Below are 18268 nucleotides of genomic sequence, written 5' to 3' on the forward strand. Positions count from 1 at the left end.
AAAAGAGCGCAGGCCCCGACTCTCCCTCCTCCCCCTGCATGCACAGGTAGAGCTGAGCGCTACTGGCTGCACGTTACACTGGGTGGGCCTTAATTGGCCTGCCTGTGTAAAATGGCAGCACGCGGCCGATCGCAGGCAGCAATTGTCTTCGCAACCACTCCTGTCGCCACCCGCTCCCACCCAGCTTGCCCGCCATAGGAAAAATTCTGCCCCATTGATACAAAACTGGCCAAGAGAAAGAAAACCGTTAGTGGTGGTGAATGGTTGGTTTTCAGACTGGAATGAAATATACAGTAGTGCTCCTCACGGTCAGTGTTAGGATCATTGCTCTTTTTGATACGTATGAATGACCTGATTTTGGTATATGTGGCATAATTTCAAAGTTTGTAGATGATATGAAATTTGAAAATGTACTGAACAATGGGGGGATAGTAACAAACAGGATAAAAGCAGGGAAAATGTGCAGGTATGTGGCAGATGAAATTTAATGTAGAGAAATGTGAGATGACAGATTTTGATAGATAGAATAGCAGAGACATAATGAACTAAATGGCACAATATCAAAGTGAGTGCAGGAACAAAAGGTGCTGTATATGCACACAGATTGACTAGACAAGTTGAGAATGCTGTTAAAAATCATATGGGATTCTTGGCTTTACTAAGAGGAATGGGGTGCAAAAACAAGATAATTATGTTAAACGTTTACAAATTTAAGTCTGATTCTCAGCTGGAATAATCTGAGAAATACACTTTAGAAAAGACGTCAAGTCTTTGGCTATGATGAAGAAGAGATTTACTAGAGTGGTACCAGGGATGTGGATCTTCAGAAGTGTAGGCAAATAGATGAAGCTGGGGTTGTTCCCCTTAGAGCAGGGAGGTTAAGAGGGGATTTGATGGAGGCATTCAAAATCATGAATGGTTTTGATAGAGTAAATAAGGAGAAACTGCTTCCACTGGCAAAAGGTGTTAACCAAAAGCTGCAGATTTAAGGTGCTTGAATTGGAACTAGAGGCATATAAAGGATATTTTTTTAACTCAGTGAGTTATTGTGATCTGGAATACATTGTCAGAAAGAGTGGTGAAAGCAGATTCATCCAAAAACGAATTGGATAAATATTTGAAGGGGGGAAGAAAATTACAGGACTATGGGATAAAAGCAAAGGATTAATTAGATAGCTTTACCAAAGAGTCAGCACAGGCGCAGTGGGCTGAAGGGTCTCCTTCTGTGTTGTGCGGCAGGATTTGAGCTAACACCTAGCCTCCTGCCAATCCCACTTCCAAATCTGACTTCACAGAGAATGGCTGGGTGGAACAAGTGCACTTCTAGCCACTGTCAGAATTTACTGAGGGGAATAGGAGGAGGAAGGAACACATTGACCAGGACTTTACGGGGAGACAGTGGCCCCACCCATGGTTGGAAAGTCAGGGAGCACCCTGTCCCCACCAGCCCTAGAAACCACAAACAAGTTTTACATTGCCATCTAAGACAGGATGTCCAGCCTCCAAGAGTTGCCAGTCAATCAGAGGGCTGGCAGCATTTCAGTCTCTGCTGTGTTACTGGGAGCACTAGTCACTGCTGAGACTGCAGCAGGCCCAAGTATAGCAGCCATCGAAAAGGTCAGGAATGCAGGTAAATGGGGTTGGGTATTACCAGGGCCAATCAAGCACGTCCTGAAGAGGGGTGCTTGTGGCAGGAAAAATGCCAGCAGAAACAGGAAGAATCCTTTAAGTGGCCTCAGGATGGCTCACCTGTCACCTACCCCACCACTGGTAAAATTCCAGTGGCAGCAGGAAGATGATGGGCCTGGCATCCCCTAGAAACCCATCCAATTTTACATCCCTCCTGCCTCCAAGTTCATTCCCGAGGGGCTGGGGGGAAATTCCAACCTTCAGAACTGGATTCCACTCTAAATTTCTCCCTTCCCTTTTTGGTTCAGATTACCTTAATTCTGTGCCATTTTGGGCATAGAATTTGTGGCTAATGAGTTGAACATGCATCCATTGCAGATATTACTGCTCTTGTACCCGCGGTGGAAACGGTGCTTAAAAGTGTAGTTACAGCAATATAGCTCTAATTCTCCGGCCCACCACAGTATGCACTATGGAATTAGCCTTTAGATATCTAGCAGAATAAACATTCAGTACCTGAAGTAGCATGATGTCATTTTCCGGTATTTCCAAATCAAACTTGGGGTGAGGAAATGCCTTCATCACTTTAATTGTCTTTGTTCATTTTTTCAACTTACTAAGTGAATGTGCTCCAAGGACCACTTTACACTGGGTCATTTGACTAAGCCTGCAATTGGAAAAGTATCCAAGATTCCAGAAAAAAAATTCAAAAAATATATTTGAAATTTACTTATCACTTTTTCTATCAGCATTAGCATTATATTACAAACAAAAATAGAATTATAGTGAGGTAAAAATTAGAGGCAACCACCCTGAATCCAGCCTAAAACTACTCTTGCAAACAAATATTCCTAACCATGTAACATTTTAAAAAATTCATTCTAAGGATGTGGGCTTCGCTGGCTGTCCATTCCTAATTACCCTTGAGAAGGTGGTGGTGAGCTGCCTGCTTGACCCGCTGTAGTCCATGTGGTGTAGATATGTCCACAGTGCTGTTAGGGAGGGAGTTCCAGGACTTTGACCCAGCGACAATGAAGGAACGGCAATATATTTCCAAATTAGAACGGTGTGGCGTTGATGAGTTCCTGCAGTGCATCTTGTAAATGGTACACACTGCTGCTACAGTGCGTTGATGGTGGAGGGAGTGAATGTTTGAGGATGTGGCACCAATCAAGCAGGTTGCTTTGTCCTGGATGGTGTTGAGCTTCTTGAGTGTTGTTGGAGCTGCACTCATCCAGGCAAGTGGAGAGTATTCCATCACAGTCCTGATTTGTGCCTTGTAGATGGTGGACAGGGTTTGGGGAGTCAGGAGTTGAGTTGCTTGCCACAGGATTTTTTGTAGATTCATTTATGGGATGTGGGTGTCGCTGGCTGGGCCAGCATTTATTGTCCATTCCTAATTGCCCTTAAGAAGGAGGCTGAGCTGCCTTCTGAAACTGCTGCAACCCCTGTTGTTTAGGTACACCCACGGTGCTGTTAGAGAGGGATGTTCTAGAATTTTGACCCAGCGACAGTGAATGAATGGCGAATATATATCCAAGTCAGGATGGTGAGTGGCTTGGAGGGGAACTTCCAGGTGGTGGTGTTCCCATCTATCTGCTGCCCTTGTCCTTCTACATGGCAGTGGACCTGAATTTGGAAGGTGCTGCATAAGGAGCCTTGGTGAGTTTCTGCAGTGTATCTTGTAGATGGTACACACTGCTGTCACTATTTGTCAGTGGTGGAGGGAGTGAATGTTTGTGGATGTAGTACCAATCAAGCGGGCTGTTTTGTCTTGGATGGTGTCAAGCTCCTTGAGTGTTGTTGGAGCTGCACTCATCCAGGCAAGTGGGGAGTATTCCATCTCATTCTTGATTTGTGCCTTATAGATAGTGGACAGGTATTGGGGAGTCAGGAGGTGAGTTACTCATTGCATGATTCCCAGCCTCTGACCTGCTCTTGTAGCCACAGTATTTATATGGCTAGTCCAGTTCAGTTTTGACCAATGGTAGCCCCCAGGATGTTGCTCAGTGATGGTAATGCCATTGAACGTCAAGGGATGATGGTTAGATTCTCTCTTATTGGGGATGATCATTGCCTGGCACTTGTGTGGCGCAAATGTTACTTGCCACTTGTCAGTCCAAGCCTGGATATTGTCCAGTTCTTGCTGCATTTGGACATGGTCTGTATTAGTATCTGAGGACTTTGACTTTGTCTGCACTGGAGTGCTGCAGTAGAGTGCTTAAGTTGGAGTTTGGTGACGGAGGGAATTTAAGGGTTAATTTCTATCTTAAGTCTAGTCTTTCTTTAATTTAGTAATTAACTAAAAGTTGCTGTTTAGGTTGGAAGAAGGTGAGTTTTAGACTAGCTTTAAAACAGGGTTTATACAGGTTCTGCTTGCAGCTACAACTAGTTAATTAGATAACTGGCTTAAACAGGTTTGCAGAGGCTAGATTCAGAGAGTATAAAAACTGGCCATCTTATACTGCTGACTTTGTCTGCACTGGAGTGCTGCTTTGGCTGCAGTAGAGTGCTTAAGTTGTAGTTTGGTGACTGAGGGAATTTAAGGGAATGAGGTGGTCCTTTGAGTACCGTGAGCACAGTTAGGTAAGTATTTACTGTTGTTATTGGTTATAGTTTTTAAGTTCTTATTTTGTGGTTCATTGTTTGTAAGGGCTATATTCTGTAACAACAAGGAGCAGGGAAGAAGGGCCCTAGAGTAATTGATGTTATTTGATATTAAGTATCTCCCAAAAGGCTTAATTTAATTTAAAGGGCAAGAGAGCACAAAGCCGTGGTGTGCTCGTCTTGCTCCATGTGGGAGTCTGGAAACATTTCCAGTGCCCGGGGCCAGCATGTATGCAGGAAGTGTCTCCAGCTGCAGCTCATGGAAGCCCAGGTTTCAGAGCTGGAGTGGCATCTGTGGAGCATCTGCAAGGTGGAGAGTATTGTGGATAGCACGTATAGAGAGGTGGTCACACCACAGGCTAAGAGTCCACAGGCAGGAAGGGAACGGGTGACCACCAGGTAGAGCAAGAGGACTAGGCAGGCAGTGTAGGAATATCCTGAGGCTATTCCCCTGCAAAACAGATAAACCGCTTTGGATACTGTTGGACAGAATGGCCTTTGAGGGGAAAGCAGCAACAGCCAAATTTGTTGCACCATGGTTGGCTCTGCTGCACAAGGAAGGGGTAAAAAGTGTGGAAATGCAATAGTTATAGGGGATTCAATTGTAAGGGGAATAGATAGGCATTTCTGTGGCTGCAAACAAGACTCCAGGATGATATCTTGCCTCCCTGGTGATAGGGTCAAGGATGTCTTAGAGCAGCTAGAGGACATTCTGAAGGGGGAGGGTTAACAACCAGTGGCCATGGTACATGTTGGTACAAATGACATAGGTAAAAAAAAAAGGATGAGGTCCTAAAAATAGAATATAGGGAGTTAGGAAGTAAGTTGAAAAGTAGGACCTCAAAGGTAGTGATCTCAGGAATACCACCAGTGTGCTAGTCACAGTAGAAAAAGCAGGATATATCAGATGAATATATGGCTGAAGAGATGGTGTGAGGGGGAGGGTTTCAGATTCCTGGGGCATTGGGACCAGTTCTGGGGGAGGTGGGGCCAGTACAAACTGGACGGGTTACACCTGGGCAGGACCGGGACTGATGTCCTAGGGGGAACATTTGCTTGAGTGATTGGGGAGGGTTTAAACTAAAATGGCAGGGGGATAGGAACCTATGCAAGGAGTCAGAGGAGGGGGAGATCAAGGACCAGAACAAAAGACAGAAAGGGGAATAAGAAAAGTGATAGGCAGAGAAATCAAGGGCAAGAGTCAAACAGGGCCTCAGTGAAAAATAGTGGGAACGGGACAAGTAATGTTAAAAAGACAAACCTTAAGGCTTTGTGCCTTAACGCGAGGAGCATTCGCAATAAAGTGGATGAATTAACCACGCAAATAGATGTAAACATGTATGATATAGTTGAGATTACGAGATACGGCTACAGGGTGACCAGGGATGGGAACTGAACATCCAGGGGTATTCAGTATTTAGGAAGGACAGACAAAAAGGAAAAGGCGGTGGAGTTGCATTGCTGGTTAAAGAGGAAATTAATGCAGTAGTGAGGAAAGATATTAGCTCCGACAATGTGGAATCTGTATGGATAGAGCTCAGAAACACTAAGGGTCAAAAAGTATTAGTGGGTGTTGTGTATAGATCCCCAAACTGTAGTGGTGATGTTGGGAATGGCATTAAACAGGAAATTGGAGATGCATGCAATAAAGGAACATCTGAAATTATGGGTGACTTCAATATGCATATAGATTGGGCAAATCAAATTAGTAACCATACCGTAGAGGGGGAATTCCTGGAGTGTATATGGGATGGTTTTCTGGACCAATACATTGAGGAACCAACGAGAGAACAGGCCATCCTAGACTGGGTATTGTGTAATGAGAAAGGAATAATTGGCAATCTAGCTGTGGGGCCTCTTGGGGATGAGTGACCATAATATAATAAAATTCTTCATCAAGATGGAGAGTGACATAATTGATTCTGAGGCTAGGGTCCTGAATCTTAATAAAGGAAACTACCATGATATGAGGTGTGAGTTGGCTTTGATGGATTGGGAAATGTTACTTAAAGGGATGACGGTGGATAGGCAATGGCAAACATTCAAAGAGCGCATGGGTAAACTGTAACAATTGTCTATTCCTGTCTGGCGCAAAAGTAAAACAGGAAAGGTTGCCAAACCATGGCTTACAAAGGAAGTTAGAGATAGTATTAGATCCAAGGAAGAGGCATACAAATTGGCCAGAAAAGACAACAGACCTGAGGATTAGGAGCAGTTTAGAATTCAGCAAAGGAGGACCAAGGGATTGTTTAAGAAGGGGAAAATAGAGTACGAGAGAAAGCTTGACTGTAAGCTTGAGAGTAAACTGACCTGTAAAAGTTTGTATAGGTGTGTGAAGAGAAAATGATTGGTGAAGACAAATGTCCCTTACAGTCAGAAACAGGGGAATTTATAATGGGGAACAAAGAAATGGCTGACCAACTAAATACATACTTTGGTTCTGTCTTCACAAAAGAGGACGCAAATAACATACCAGAAATGTTGGGGAACATGGTTTAGTGAGAGGGAGGAGCTGAAAGAAATCAGCATTAGTAGGAAAATGGTATTGGAGAAACGATGGGATTGAAGGCCGATAAATCCCCAAGACCTGATAATCTACATCCCAGACTATTTAACGAAGTGGCCCTAGAAATAGTGGATGCATTGGCGAGATTCTATATTCTCTGGAACAGTTCCTAAAGATTAGCGGGTAGCTGATGTAACCCCACTATTTAAAAAGGGAGGTAGAGAGAAAACAGGGAATTATAGACCAGTCAGCCTGACGTTGGTGGTGGGAAATATTCTGGAGTCCATTATAAAAGATTTAATAGCTGAGCACATGGCATAATCGGACAGAGTCAGCATGGATTTACGAAAGGGAAATCATGCCTTACAAATCCACTGGAATTTTTCAAGGATATAACTAGTAGAGTTGATGAGGGGGAGTGAGTGGATGTGGTTTATTTGGACTTTCAAAAGGCATTCGATAAAGTCCCACGTAGGAGATTAGCGTGTAAAATGAAAGTGCATGGGATTGGGGGGCAGTGTATTGAGATGGATAGAAGACTAGTTGGCAGACAGGAAACAAAGAGCTGGAATAAACGGGACTTTTTCCGAATGGCAGGCAGTGACTAGTGGGGTACCGCAGGGATTGGTGCTGGGACCCCAGTTTTTCACAATATATATTAATGATTTAGATGAGGGAACTAAATGTAATATCTCCAAGTTTGCAGATGACACGAAGCTGAGTGGGAGGGTGAGCTGTGAGGAAGATGCAGAGATGCTTCAGTGTGATTTTGACAAGCTGAGTGAGTGGGCAAATGTATGGCAGATGCAGTAAAGTGTGGATAAATGTGAGGTTATCCACTTTGGTAGCAAAAACAGGAAGGCAAATAATTATCTGACTGACTATAAATTGAGAGGGGAATGTGCAACGAGACCCGCGTGTCCTCGTACACCAGTCACTGAAGGTAAGCATGCAGGTGCAGCAGGTGGTAAAGAAGGTAAATGGTAAGCTGGCCTTCATAGTGAGAAGATTCAAGTACAGGAGCAGGGATGTCTTGCTGCAATTATACAAGGTATTGGTGAGACCACACCTGGAATATTGTTTGCAGTTTTGGTCTCCTTATCTGAGGAAGGATGTTCTTGCTATAGAGGGAGTGCACTGAAGGTTTACCTGACTGATTCTTGGGGTGGTGGGACTGACATATGAGGATAGATTGAGTCGGTTAGGATTATATTTGCTGGAGTTCAGAAGAATGAGGGGGAATCTCATGTCAACCTATAAAATTCTAACAGGACTAGCGAGGATAGATGCAGGAAGGATGTTCCTGATGGTGGGGGAGCCCAGAACCAGGGGTCACTGTCTGAGGATATGGGGTAGACCATTTAGGACTGATTTGAGGAGGAATTTCTTCACCCAGAGAGTGGTGAGCCTGTGGAATTTGCTGCCACAGAAAGTAGTTGAGGCCAAAACATTGTATGTTTTCAAGAAGGAGTTAGATATAGCTCTTGGAGCGAAAGGGGTCACAGGATATGGGGAGAAAGCAGGAGCAGGCTATTGAGTTGGATGATTAGCCATGATCATAATGAATGGTGGAGCAGTCTTAAAAGGCTGAATGGCCTACCTCTGCTCCTATTTTCTATCTTTCTATGTTTCTGAGTTGCGAATGCTACTGAACATTGTGCAGTCATCGGTGAACATCCCCCACTTCTGACCTTATGATGGAAGGAAGGTCATTGATGAAGCAGCTGAAGATGGTTGAGCTGAGATCACTACCCTGGGGAACTCCTGTAGTGATGTCCTGGAGCTGAGATGATTGACCTCCAACAACCGCAACCATCATCCTTTGTGCTAGGTATGACTCCAAACAGCAGAGAGTTTCCCCCCGATTCCCATTGGCTCCAGTTTTGCTTGGGCTCCTTGATGCCACATTCTGTCAAATGCAGCCTTGCTGTCAAGGGCAGTCACTCTCACCTCACCTCGGGAGTTCAGCTCTTCTGCCCATATTTGAACCAAGGTTGTAATGAGGTCAGGAGCTGAGTGATTCTGGTGGAACACAAGCATCAAACTTCCAAAGTTTATTGAAGATTTTTAAAAATAAATTTATCCTCTTTGGGATTAGAAAACCATGCATTTTTGACACCTCTTGTTGACACAGAACATTATGAAGTCAGTTATAGAAAAGGCTAGAGGCAGTATGAAGGTCCTTGAATCATATATACCATCTAGAAAACTAGAAAAGAAAGCTGATCTGTTGATCTTCAAAAATTTGGCACTGGCCCAAAAACCAGACAAGTCAAATCAGCCCTGAATATAGTTCTATGCCATATACTTACTCTGAAAGTGTATTTTGGCACCAGCTTGTTGCAACTACAGCTGTTGGCATACCCAATATTACATCTAATAATAGTAAAAAACTATGATTACAATTTTGGAAGTTTCCTTCATTTCTTGAAGAGCTTAGGTATCGGTACTGCCGGATCTGCTTGCTAAAAACAATTGTTATATGGTTGTCATTGTGACATGGGGCCACTCTTCACAGAACCACAGAATCACAGAATCACACAGTGCAGAAGAGGCCCTTTGGCCCATCGAGTCTGCATCGACACATGAGAAACATCTGACCTACCTACCCAATCCCATTTACCAGCTCTTGGCCCAGAGCCTTGAATGTTATGACGTGCCAAGTGCTCATCCAGCTACTTTTTAAAGGATGTGAGGCAACCCACCTCCACCACCTTCCCAGGCAGTACATTCCAGACCATCACCACCCTCAGGGTAAAAATATTTTTCCTCACATCCCCCTTAAACCTCCTGCCCCTCACCTTGAACTTATGTCCCCTTGTGACTGACTCTTCAACTAAAGGGAACAGCTGCTCCCTATCCACCCTGTCCATGCCCCTCATAATCTTGGACACCTCGATCAGGTCACCCCTCAGTCTTCTCTGCTCCAACGAAAACAACCCAAGTCTATCCAACCTCTCTTCATAACTTAAATGTTTCATCCCAGGCAACATCCTGGTGAATCTCCTCTGCACCCCCTCCAGTGAAATCACATTCTTCCTATAATGTGGTGACCAGAACTGCACACAGTACTCCAGCTGTGGCCTCACTAAGATTCTATACAACTCCAACATGACCTCCCTACTTTTGTAATCTATGCCTCGATTGATAAAGGCAAGTGTCCCAAATGCATTTTTCACCACCCCACTAACATGCCCTCTGCCTTCAGAGATCTATGGACACACATGCCAAGGTCCCTTTGTTCCTCAGAACTTCCTAGTGTCATGCCGTTCGTCGAATACCTTCTTGTCAAATTATTCCTTCCGAAGTGTATCACCTCACACTTTTCAGACTTAAATTCCACCTGCCACTTATCTGCCCATTTGATCAGCCCATCTATATCTTCATGTAGCTCAAGACACTCAACCTCACAGTTAACCACCCGGCCAATCTTTGTGTCATCCGCAAACTTACTAATCCTACCCACCGCATAGTCATCTAAGTTGTTTATATAAATGATGAATAATAGGGGACCCAGCACAGATCCCTGTGGTATGCCACTGGACACTGGCTTCCACTCACAAAAGCATTCTTCTGTCATCACCCTCTGTCTCCTACAACTAAGCCAATTTTGAATCCACCTTATCAAATTACCCTCTATCCCATGTGCATTTGCCTTCTTTATAAGTCTCCCGTGTGGGAACTTGTCAAAGGCTTTGCTGAAATCCATATAAAATGCATCCACTGCACTACCCTCATCTACACACCTGGTCATCTCCTCAAAAAATTCAATCAAATTTGTTAGCATGACCTCCCTCTGATAAAGCCATGCTGACTACCTCTGATCAAACCTTGCCTCTACAAGCGGAGATGGATTCTCTCCTTCAGAATTTTCTCCAATAGTTTCCCTACCACTGACATGAGACTCACTGGCCTGTAGTTCCCTCGCTTATCTCTACAACCCTTCTCAAATAGCGGAACCACATTAACTGTTCTCCAGTCCTCTGGCACCTCCCCCATGGCCAGAGAGGAACTAAAAATTTGGGTCCGAGCCTCTGCGATCTCCTCCCTTGCCTCCCTCAGCAGTCTGAGACACACATCATCTGGACCTGGAGATTTGTCCACATTTAAGCCTGCCAACACCTCCAATACCTTGTCACTCCCTATATCAATTTGCTCAAGAACCTCTCAGTCTCTCTCCCCGAGTTCGACACCTTTATCCTCATTCTCTTGGGTGCTGACAGATGTGAAGTATTCATTCAACACTCTACCAATGTCCTCTGGCTCCACCCATAGATTGCCCCCTTGGTCCCTTATGGGCCCTACTCTTTCCTTAGTTATCCTCTTCCCATTGATATACTTATAGAATGTCTTGGGATTTTCCCTACTTTTACTAGCCAGAGCTTTCTCATATCCCTTCTTTGCTCTCCTAATTGCTTTCTTAAGCTCCACCCTGCACTTTCTGTACTCCACGAATGCCTCTGCTGATTTTTCTCCCCTTGTACCTGCTAGAAGCCTCTCTTTTCTTTCTCATTTTACCCTGAATATCCCTGATCATCCACAGTTCTCTGGGCTTGTTACTCCTTCCTATCACCCTAGAGGGGACATATTGAGCCCGTACCCATCCCATTTCCTTTTTGAACACCGCCCACTGCTCCTCTGTAGATTTCCCCACAAGTAGCTGTTCCCAGTCTACATTGGCCAGATCCTGCTTTAATTTACTAAAATCCACTCTCCCCCAATCCAAAACATTTTTATGCAACTTGTCCATTTATTTCTCCATAACAAGCTTAAATTGTACCATGTTGTGATCGCTAAAACTAAAATGCTCCCCCACCACCACCTCGGCCACTTATCCGGCTTCATGCCCCAGAATTAGGTCCAGCACTGTGCTGTGTAGGACCCTCTCCATGTTGACCTAAATGGTTCTCCTGCACACATTTCAAGAAATCCACTACATCCGAGCCCTTAACATTGTCAATCCCAATTAATGTTGGGAAAATTGAAATCACCTAATATAATTACCCTATTGTTATTGTTTTTATACATCTCTGCAAATTGTGCACATATTTGCTCCTCAATTTCCCTCTGACTATCTGGGGGTCAATAATAAACATCTAACAATGTGGCTGCCCCTTTTTTATTCCTAAGCCCTACCCACAAAGCTTCATTCGATGCCCCCCTCAAGGTATCATCTCTCCTAACTGCAGTAACTGACTCCTTAACTAATAATGCAATGCCTCCTCATCTTTTACCCCATCCCCTGTCTCGCCTGAAGACTCTATATCCCTGAATGTTGAGCTGCCTACCCCGCCTCTCCCTCAACCACATCTCAGTGATGGCTACTATATCACAATTCCACGTATCAATCTTTGCCCTTAACTCAACCGTTTTGCCTGTAATACTCCTGGCATTAAATTAGAGGCCATCCAGCCTTGCCTTACTCCCTTGAAACCTAATGCAGCTGTACTCCCTCTAACTTGTTTGTTTTACTATATTATGATGTGTCCCTATTCTGCTAACATTCTGTGTCCCCATCCCCTGCCAAATTAGTTTAAACTCCTCCCAACAGCACCAGTAAACCTGCCTGCAAGGATGTTGGTCCTGCTCTGGTTCAGATGTAGACTGTCCAGTTTATACAGGTCCCACCTTCCCCAGAAATGGTCCCAGTGATACAGGAATCTAAAACCCTCCCTCCTGCACCAACTCTTAAGCCACATATTCATCTGTGCTATTCTCCTATTTCTGAGCTCGCTAGCACGTGGCACTGGGAATAATCCAGAGATTACAACCCAAGAGGTCTTGCTTTTTAGTCTACTGCCTAACTCCCTGAATTCTTGGTGCAAGACCTCATCCCCCTTTCTACCTATGTCATTGGTACCAACATGTACCATGACCTCTGCCTTATCACTTTCCTCTTTCAGGATGACCTGCAGCTGTTCAGTGACATCTCGAACCCTGGCACCAGGGAGGCACCACACCATCTGGAGTAAAGTTGACAACCACAGTAGCGCCTATCTATTCCCCTGACTATAGAATCCCCTATTACTATTGTTCTTCCTCTCTTCTTCCCCATTCTTCACCAGTTTACAGAGGCTTCTTCTCTGCTTCTATCCCCCTCCAGGATTCACATGGAATTATGCTGCGTTCACCCTCCACACCTACCATGGTGTGATTATTCCTGATCTCAGTAAGTACTAGGTGTGAAAGCAGAATCTGTAAATTTCACAAGCAACATGGACAAGTAGACCATGAGCCTGAAATGCTAAATGTCTGTATAACTTGCAGTTGGCATACATATTTCTATTCAGTGTGATGTATGCAAATCTGGTCAATGCTATGAATCAGCAAAAATTGGGGAATGATAGTGTTTTGAATGATTTTAGGATTGAAGGTGAAAGAAAATTTGGACGAAATTGGATCACAAAATATCATTTTTTAAAAGGTATTCAAAAAATGTTGTCAATGAAAAGGCAAGGAGATGAGAGCCATGTAGTGGGGAAACTTAGGAGGTTTAAGAACTTGCAATATTAGCTAAAGACTGTGTGCTCGGCATTTGAACTTGGTTGAAGAGGAAATAGGTAATACATATTCAGGTAAATTAAAATGGTTTCAAAAATGTAATATTCAATAATACTTAGCAAGAAAGAAGATTGTCTGGGTCCCATGTGTAATCTCCTTTTCTGGGCAGATGCAGAAGATGATTGAATTCTTCTTCCTAACTTTTCAAACGTGGCAAGCATTAAATGCTAGACTGTTAGAGGCTGAGGTGGACAAATGTTCAAACAGAACTGCAAATCTCACCCAAGAATTTCAAAACAAAGGGAAAACTTCCACTCACTAACATTTGTATATTATTGTCTCTTTTTTACCTATGTAATGTTCTTTTATTTATGAAATGGCAGTGGCAAAGACAGCTAATGACCAAAAAAAAAAACTTCAAAGGGCTAACACACCATCAGGTATTGTCATGAGACAACATGAAAGCCATCTTACATCATGACTATGTATGTGCACAAGTTTCATGCAAACTTTCCTCACTGCAAAGCAGTGAGCTGTTTAAATTCCTTAAGCAAATTATGACAAGTAGTCACAACATAGGAAATGTGAAGTGAATATAATTTGGAATATTTACTCAATACTTCTCCCATGTTTTAGAGAATCAGTGACGAGAGGGTGAGGCGAGAGTGACTGCTCTCACATTTGACCGAGTGTAGCATCAATGAGCCCGAGCAAAACTCGAGTCAATGGGAATTGGGGGGGAAAACTCTCCACTGGTTGGAGTCATACCTAGCACAAAGGAAGGTGGTTCTGGTTGTTGGAGGTCAATCATCTCAGCTCCAGGATATCACTGCAGTAGTTCCTCAGGGTAGTGTTCTCAGCCCAACCATCTTCAGCTGCTTCATCAATGACCTTCCTTCCATCATAAAGTTAGAAGTGGGGATGTTCGCTGATGATTGCACAATGTTTAGCATCATTCGTGACTCCTCAGATACTGAAGCAGTCAATGTCCAAATGCAGCAAGACCAGGACAATATCCAGCCTTGGGCTGACAAGTGGCAAGTAACAGTTGTGCCACATAAATGCCAGGCAATGACTCTCTCTAACAAGAGAGAAACTAACCATTGCTCCTTGACATTCAATGGCATTACTATCACTGAATTCCCCCATTGTCAACATCCTGGGGTTACCATTGACCAGAAACTGAACTGGACTAGCCATGTAAATACTCTGCCTTCAAGAGCAGGGCAGAGGCTGGGAATCCTGTGACGAGTAACTCACCTCCTGAATCCCCAAAGCCTGTCCACCATCTACAAGGCACAAATCAGGAATGTGATGCAATACTCTCCAACTGCCTGGATGAGTGCAGCTCCAACAACACAAGAAGATTGACACCGTCCAGGACAAAGCAGCCAACTTGATTGGCACCATATCCGTAAACGTTCATTCCCTCCACCACCGAAGCACAGTAGCAGCAGTGTGTACCACCTACAAGATGCACTGCAGAAATTCACCAAGTCTCCTTAAGCTGCACCTTCCAAACCCACGACCACCACCATCTAGAAGGATAAGGACTGCAGATAGATGGGAACACTATCACCTGGAATTTCCCCTCCAAGCCACTTAGCATCCTGGCATGGAAATATATCGCTGTTCCTACACTGTCGCTGGGTCAAAGTCCTGGAACTCCCTCCCTAACCGCACTGTGGGTGTATCTACACCACATGGATTGCAGTGATTCCAGAAGGCATCTCACCACCACCTTCTCAAGAGAAACTAGGGATGGGTAATAAATGCTGGCCCAGCCAGCGAAGCCCACATCCCATGAGTGAATTAGAAAAAAATAAAATTCTCTGTGAAATAAAAGTAGAAAGTGTTGGAAAAACTCTGCAGGTCAGGCAGTACCTGTGGAGAGAGAAACAGAGGTTGGGATTTTCCAGCCCCGCTGGCCACCAGGATCATCCAGTCTCACCGTAAGTCTGGCTGGCCCGCTACATACCCTGTGAGGCCAGAAAATCCCGGACACAGTTAACGTTTCAAGTCCAATTACTCTTTATCGGAACTGGGAATACTGACTGAATGTTACTTGTTTGTATTTCAGCAAAACTTTGGTGAATGCAATAGAAGAGGTTGATCTGCATAGGTAGAGTTCTTCAGCAATGGTTTGAAAGTTGATTGAGACAGAGTAAGCTTGTATGTATGGTAGTAACTAGTGGAGTGCTTCAGGTATCAATGTAGGGGACATTTAAAGTATACAAAAGGGACCTGCACATGAGGACAGACTCAAAGCTCTCCCAGTTTGTGCATGACACCAAACAGTGAGGGACTGCAAACAATATGACACAGCTGATCACACACAGAAGAGCCTGGATAAATTGGAGAGCCAAACATTCTTTTACTAAGAGTACTTTTTTTCATATATTATTTCATGGGATGTGATAGACCAGCATTTATTGCCCATCTCTAATTGGTATTTTAGTGTCAACCACATTGCTGTGGGTCTGGAGTTACATGTAGGCCAGACCAGGTAAGGATGGCAGATTTCCTTCCCTAAACGGACGGTGATCAAAGTGAACCATATGGATTTTTACAATGATGGTTTCATGGTCATTATCAGACTTTTATATACCCAGATTTTTATTGAATTCAAATTTCATCATCTGCCGTGGTAGGATTCAAATCCTTGTCCCCAGAGCATTATATCGGGTCTCTGGATTACTAGTCAGTGACAATGCCACTATGCCACCACCTCGGCTGAAATATACCTAACCATTAGTTTTTAATAAAAGTTGCCAACATTTTTGTGGTCATACCCTTTCAGATAAATAGAATAGAGCTTCCCCATGGCCTACTAATAAGCTTCCAACACAAGGCCACAGAAAGTAAATAAAGTTGATTCTAGCAACTCACTAAGCCAGGGCTGATAATGCATCACCTCATTAATGCATGGTCATGCACCTGATTGGAAACTCTCCCTAATTGTCTTTATGGTTGAGGAAGGAGAGCAGAAAAACATCTTTTGCAATGACATCACATGGAAATTTCCAGACACTGTCCTCTCTTGGCTATGTGTCCATGCATCACAGGGAAATTACAGATAGGTTTCATCATCAGTATTCCCTTGAAAATATCATTCACATCACACAGGATAAGAAAAATATATTAACTTAAGAATAACACTCACATCACACAAAGTAAATAAAATATATTAACTCACTCTTCACAGTGTGCTGCAGTCAGTACCCATCTCAGTGTGATCAAAGCTCCTCCACAAATGTGTTGTCTAGTCATCTGAATAGAGACCATGTATGATCTAGAGTGAGGTTTGACTTCTATGCCCCCAATAATTTCTGTGCAGGCACCTACAGAAGTAGACAAGAAAGAATTATTTAATAGAACAGGGGAACTAGCTAATATAATCATGATAGAATACTGTGATAATAACTCAAAGCCTAGTCCTGGACTGCCTCATAATAATGTGTTGCATGTCTAGAATTTTTGGCCCTCGAGTAGGGAATTCAACTGGAGGGGGGAGGGCTCTGGCCAGACCATGCTATCACCGAACACCTGGAGAGGGAAAGCCTGTTAGTCACCATTGGACTTGGATGTAACCAAGAGTTTGGTACTTATCATGAGGGGGTTGTAGAGGAGCAAGCTGATGTGGTGTGTGTCTCTTCTGTGGCCAAGAGGATATTGTAAGTTCATTTACATGTCCTTGTTATGTGCTCACCAAACCTCTCATGGGAAAAGAAAGACTTACATTTACATAGGGTTTTACGTGGTTTCAGGCCGTTGAAGAGCTTCAGAGATGTAGACACGGCTATCATGTAGGAGAGACGGGCAGCAAGGTCCCAAAACATAGATAAGATCATGGCCAGACAATCTTTTTATTTTGTGCTGTTGATTGAGGAATAAAGGTTGGCCACTCCCGTGCTCTTGCCATGGGATCTAAATAGTGTCATGAGAGGGCAAATGAGGCCTTAGTTTGACAACTCATCTGAAAGGTGCCACCTCCAACAGTGCAGCATTCCATTCCTCTATTATGGCATTGGAGTATCAGCCTAGATTGTTTCTGTACTGAACTCTCTGGAATGGGACATGAACTCAAAGGCAGCTAAGCTACAGTTCTGTCCTACATTTCAGGTCAATGATCTTTTGTTTGAGGCCATCGATCTGAAGCATTTGGGCCTGATTTTAATTCTATTCCAGTAGGTAAGTTTTGACTGTGTTAAAATCGGACCCATTAACTCTTGTTTATTTCTTCACAGATGTTGCTAGATCTGTTGAGTATTTCCAGCATCTGCAGTATTTTGCTTTCCCAGCAACAGGGTTTTCCCTGACTGGACAAACAGCAAAGTTTTACCAGTGCTCAGTGCCCTGAGACAGTGTGCACTCACTGTCAGGCAATCAGAACCTTTACATTTGTGGATTCCTTTCCTTTAGGACACTGCTTAAAACCTTCCTCTTTGACCAAGTTATTTCCTTATGTGGCTTAGTGTCATATTTTCTTTTATAAGGCCTTTGCGAAACACCTTGAAGTTTTCATTGAAGCTGCTGTATAAATACAAGTTGTTGTTGTTGTTGTGTATTATAAGGATTCAAACTTCACCTAAATCAAATCTCTGTTGATTTACATGTTCAACCATGTTACTAATGTAATGCATGGTGGTACTATCCTGTATTGTGTAACTGAGATTTTGCACCTGCTTTACATTCCAATGTCCCCTTCTGAGGCACATCACAGGCCATAGAACATAAATACGTAAAGCATTTTGATATATCAGAGTTTGTGTGGCAGATTCTAAGAAATAATATTGTTTGAGCAATTAGATTACACTTTTTTAAAACTGTTACCAGGTTTATGTAGAAGCATAGTTAATCATAACACTTGCAATGGTTGGAAATTAGTCAAACTACAATGTGAGTCATTACTATGTGGTAATAGCCTGACATACAGGCTCCTAAAACTGTTAGACACCATGTAGCAGCAAATGTTTTTATATACCTCAAGTGGAAATTCTGCTAATCTTATCAGTAGCTTAACTT

The 18268-nt window shown here is 43.4% G+C and overlaps 1 pseudogene; it reads right to left on the reverse strand.

The window, feature by feature from the left end:
* The window catches only part of LOC121275692, a 31095-nt pseudogene extending 14046 nt beyond the window's left edge, over positions 1 to 17049 (reverse strand).
* Between the last annotated feature and the right edge of the window lie 1219 nt (positions 17050 to 18268).

This window comes from Carcharodon carcharias, chromosome 1 (genome assembly GCF_017639515.1).
Source record: "Carcharodon carcharias isolate sCarCar2 chromosome 1, sCarCar2.pri, whole genome shotgun sequence".
Taxonomy (NCBI): Eukaryota; Metazoa; Chordata; class Chondrichthyes; order Lamniformes; family Lamnidae; genus Carcharodon; species Carcharodon carcharias.